The 4,685-nt window shown below is 38.9% G+C and overlaps 1 long non-coding RNA gene across 1 annotated transcript; it reads left to right on the top strand.

Annotated features, from left to right (window-relative positions):
* The first annotated feature begins 1,230 nt into the window (after window positions 1–1,230).
* On the top strand, window positions 1,231–4,685 carry LOC123099966 (uncharacterized). Its single transcript, XR_006448317.1, has 3 exons — window positions 1,231–1,611; window positions 1,684–1,949; window positions 2,209–4,685. It is a non-coding gene; the product is annotated as an uncharacterized lncRNA (long non-coding RNA).

Here is a 4,685-nt window from a genome sequence, read left to right on the forward strand (position 1 = left end):
GTTTTATCCTATGCATCTGGTTCATCGTGATCGGAATTATATTTATAATTTTTGGCCTCGTGAAGGAGAAAGTATCACTCAAGCTTGGGGGAGGCTTAAGTCAATGTTATATTCATGCCCCAATCATGAGCTCTCAAGAGAAATTATTATTCAAAAAAATTATGCTCGGCTTTCCCATAATGATCGATCCATGCTCGATACTTCTTGTACTGGCTCCTATATGAAGAAGGATATTGAATTCAAATGGGACTTATTGGAAAGAATTAAACGCAACTCTGAAGATTGGGACCTAGACGAAGGTAAGGAGTCAGGTATAAACCTTAAGTTCGATTGTGTTAAATCTTTTATGGATACCGATGCTTTTCATGATTTTAGCACTAAATATGGACTTGACTCTGAGATAGTAGCTTCTTTTTGTGGATCTTATTCTACTCATGTTGATCTCCCTAAGGAGAAGTGACTTAAATATCATCCTCCCATTGAAGTTAAAGTAGTTGAACCTATTAAAGTTGAAGAAGAAACTATTACTTATAATGTTGATCCTATTATTCCTATTGCTTATATTGAGAAACCATCATTTCCTGTTAGAATAAAGGATCATGCTAAAGCTTCAACTATGGTCAATAAAAGTAATATTAGACCACCCAAAACCTCTGAACAAATTATAGTTGAACCTAGTATTGCTATGGTTAAAGATCTCTTGGTTGATAATATTGATGGGCATGTTATTTACTTCTGTGATGAAGTTGCTAGAATTGCTAAACCTGATACTAAAGATAAACATAGACCTGTTGTTTGCATGCCTGTTGTTTCTATTAAAATTGGAGATCATTGTTATCATGGGTTATGTGATATGGGTGCTAGTGTGAGTGCAATTCCTTACACATTATATAAAGAAATTATGAATGATATTATACCTGCTGAGATAGAAGATATTGATGTTACTATTAAGCTTGCTAATAGAGATACTATATCACCAATTGGGATTGTTAAAGATGTTGAAGTCTTGTGTGGAAAAATTAAATATCCTACTGATTTTCTTGTTCTTGGTTCCCCACAAGATAATTTTTGTCCCATTATCACTACAACAAAAACACCCATATACCAACAGATATCTACCAACGATATTAGCATAAGTGTTGTTTTCTTCAACCTCCCACCCCCCACTTAGCGCTAACCTCCTAAGAAAAAGCTAACCTCCCGTATCCTCCTCCACCTTATTATGTCTAGTCCGCGCAAAAAGAAAAACAAATTTTCACATCCCATCTCTCCATCCCCCAATTCCTCTTTCAGCCGAGATCCATGGGCCATGACTCTGCCGCCACGACCTCCGGTTCGGCCTAGCTCTAGTGCTCTCCCACGCCCTTGCTCGCTGGCCCTAGCTCCCCCCCTGAGTACTATCCTCTGATCTTCCGCCGCCGTGACATGACATCCTCCGGGCCCTTGCACGTGCCCCTGGAGCAACCCTAGTCTCAACGGGTCACCGCTGCAGCTCCCTGCTCCTCCGGTTCGTCAACTCATTAACCCCTGCATCTCCACACGCATGGGTGCTGCCCCTGGCTCGACGGTGCTGCTCCGCGTGGCTAACTCCACTCCAACAACAATGGTTTAGTAAGGCACTCCTCTCCTCTGCTCTTATCTTATCCTCTCTGGTCATGTCTCATGTGTGTCATGTCTACCTAGGGTTTGCCGTCGTGGCGTCGTAGATCACGGCTGGATACAACAAAAATCGCGACCACTCTCTACGGGGAGGCTGCCATGGTCGCCTACGGCTTACCCCACCGTTCAGGCGCTCACCTAGATTCATGTCCCTCAACGACGTGGTTGTCCCCTTATCCTCAATGATCCATTCCCCCCTAATTAACAACATGGCGGCTTCTATAATTCTATTGGCATGTGGTGCCCCAACTTCTCTAAACTTCCACTTGTGCAATGGGAGGACCAATTAGGTACGAGATTGGCCAACATGTTTGTCCCCTTCCAATTCAATTGGTCAATGAATGTTGGTACTACTGTACTTAAGTTATGGCTAGGGATCCTCTTTTTTGTTGGAGGAAACTTGATCCTCTAATTTTGTTATGCATGTTTTTGCTGGTGATCCCCTGCTTTAGTTGTGCAGGCCATAATTGTGTGTTGAACTATCTGTATGTATTTATTTACATGACTATCACACTCTAGAGTGCTGATTAGTGCCACATTATACTGCAGAACAAAATAATTATTTTACCTTGGATGATCATTCACCAGTCTTGTTTCCACATCAATGGCTGCATCTTTCGAGACTTATCAGGAGTGAGTCTAGTTTTCCGTCGAAACAAGGGTGAGTGCGCATTATTTATTCACTCCTTTTACAAAAGCTTCTGTTGTCAAGGAGGAGATATTCGGTAATAAGGAGAGGTTATATGAATCATAGTCTAAACATCCCGGACTTGCCAGCATACGAAGGTATGTGGGTAAAAAAATTGTTTCGTTTGAACATTTTTGTTTAGTTTCAGTTAATTCTAAATACTGAAATCTTTGTACTTATGTTCAAGTTATGATGAATTGCAATCATTTTTAGACCAGAAAGATGCATCACAACAAAGCCGCTTCGCACAATGCTGTACTACATCTTTTATTCTCACTAGTATGTGAATTTTAAGTTTTTACTTAATTATTGAACTATGGTCTTGCAGGTTAATATAAAGATACAAAAGCTACTTGAGGTAATCATATTTTCGAATTTTATGAGTTCTGGGAAGATAAATAGGACCAACGATGATGAGAGCACGTCAATGACATCACATAGGTGTGGTATTCATCAATCCCTTCTTTCTTTCTGTCTGTGCGTTTCATGTGTATACAAATTCATCTTTATATGCCATATTAATTTTTCATTTAGATTCAGGATGCAGGACGTTTCCCCATCCGCCCGCAACCAAAATGGTAGGATTCGCACCACCCCGTCTCCGTAAGTTTTAACTGCCTGCTACAGTTGGCGGGCACATGCGGACTTCCATGTCTCTGTTTAGCTGATGTTCGTAGTGCTAAGTACAGTACGCTAGTTTGCAAGTTGGCTGCTATACAGTATACACATTCATATGTCACTGTCTACATTCAGATTTCTAGTTTGTAAACTACACGCTCATGTAGACAATCAGCTATGTAGACATAAAATATGCTAATGCCAACACATTCAGATTATGTATATATATAATTTTCGTATGCTGAATCCGCAGTTATAATATCTTTGTACAGAATATAATAGCTTGTACTGAGTTAATGCAGTATACTATGCGCATGCACTATTCCTTCAATAGTAAGAGTAATACTGCAAATCTTCCGGTTCCATAAAGAATTCATAGTAATGGTAATAAAGAAGGGGCCTGATGCTCCTTCAAGAATTCTGATTAAGTAAAGTACAGTACCAACTTCAACATTTCAGCATAATAAGCACATGAGGCGAGCCATGAAAAATCGGAAATTTCCATTTTGGCATCCTCTTTCCTTGATAGATCTTCCTCACTACTTATTGGTTCTGCACACAAGGAAATTATTTCAGACCAAAGCATCATTTCAAGCAAGAATGCATTTCCAATTATAGATCAATAAAAAATGGTTTAACAGATAATGATGAGGAGTTCGCGAGGAAAATTAGTAATGAAGTCTTCTGACAAGCCAAGAACAATGTGCTAGGAACTTATATTAGCGATCATGTGCCAGTACTTAGAATCTGAAGTAGTTGTTTGATATCTGCTGGCATTAGTAGAAGTAAATTTGAATTATTCTCACTAAAATTGCCCGAGATGACATCTTTTCTTCGCTGATGGTGTGGCGTGCATACCAGTTCTATTGAGAAACTGTTAGTAGAAGCACTTGACTAGATTCGAATGATCTAAGTACAACAAGCAGCCACTTACTACTAGCAGCTATAGTTTCTCTGAGCACACACTGCTCATTACAACAACTAACTAAGATTAAAGTTTCCTTTGCTTGTTTTCAGGTGCAGAACCCACGTGTTTAGAGTTCAAACATATTCTTACAACATGTAGCAGTAGTCCTTCCATGTTGCTGATAAACCACTCATCCAATTTTATATCCGCTCATGTGATAGCTTTATTATTTCCTCCACATTTAGCACAATCTGTTCACCCATTACAATCGATGTTATTAATTGAATATGTTGACGTGCATTTCACTGTACCAAATTTACAGGATTATAGCCAGAATTAGTTTTTTTACCTACATGCTTTTCTTTGCTTATATTGTCTGAACCTAAATTTGTACATGACTCCAAAGGGATCACCTCGAAATAAGAAGGAAATTCTTGTTTATAACTTGCACTTTAAATTCGTCCAGAACTTATTTATTATCCAAAGTAGTAATACTAATTGTTTCTATTTTCTTCATTGCTAGCAGTATAGCGGCAACTAGCAGGAACTATCTTCAGGATATGGAGCTATGGATGCCATGAGACACTGATCATTTGCGTTTAGTTGATGAAGATTGAACATGTCAGTCTAGATGCTCCTGTGCTGAGCTTAGGTTTTGTTTTATGCAATGAAGCTTTGATCCATTTCTAGGTACAGTGCACATGTTCTTGCTATACACATGTGTACAAGCTGAATGTAATACTTAGAACAAAGCATATCTATATACAATATCATGTACTTTGGATGGTGTTCTTTGTAAAGCAACATTGTTGA

This window comes from Triticum aestivum, chromosome 4D (genome assembly GCF_018294505.1).
Source record: "Triticum aestivum cultivar Chinese Spring chromosome 4D, IWGSC CS RefSeq v2.1, whole genome shotgun sequence".
NCBI lineage: Eukaryota > Viridiplantae > Streptophyta > Magnoliopsida > Poales > Poaceae > Triticum > Triticum aestivum.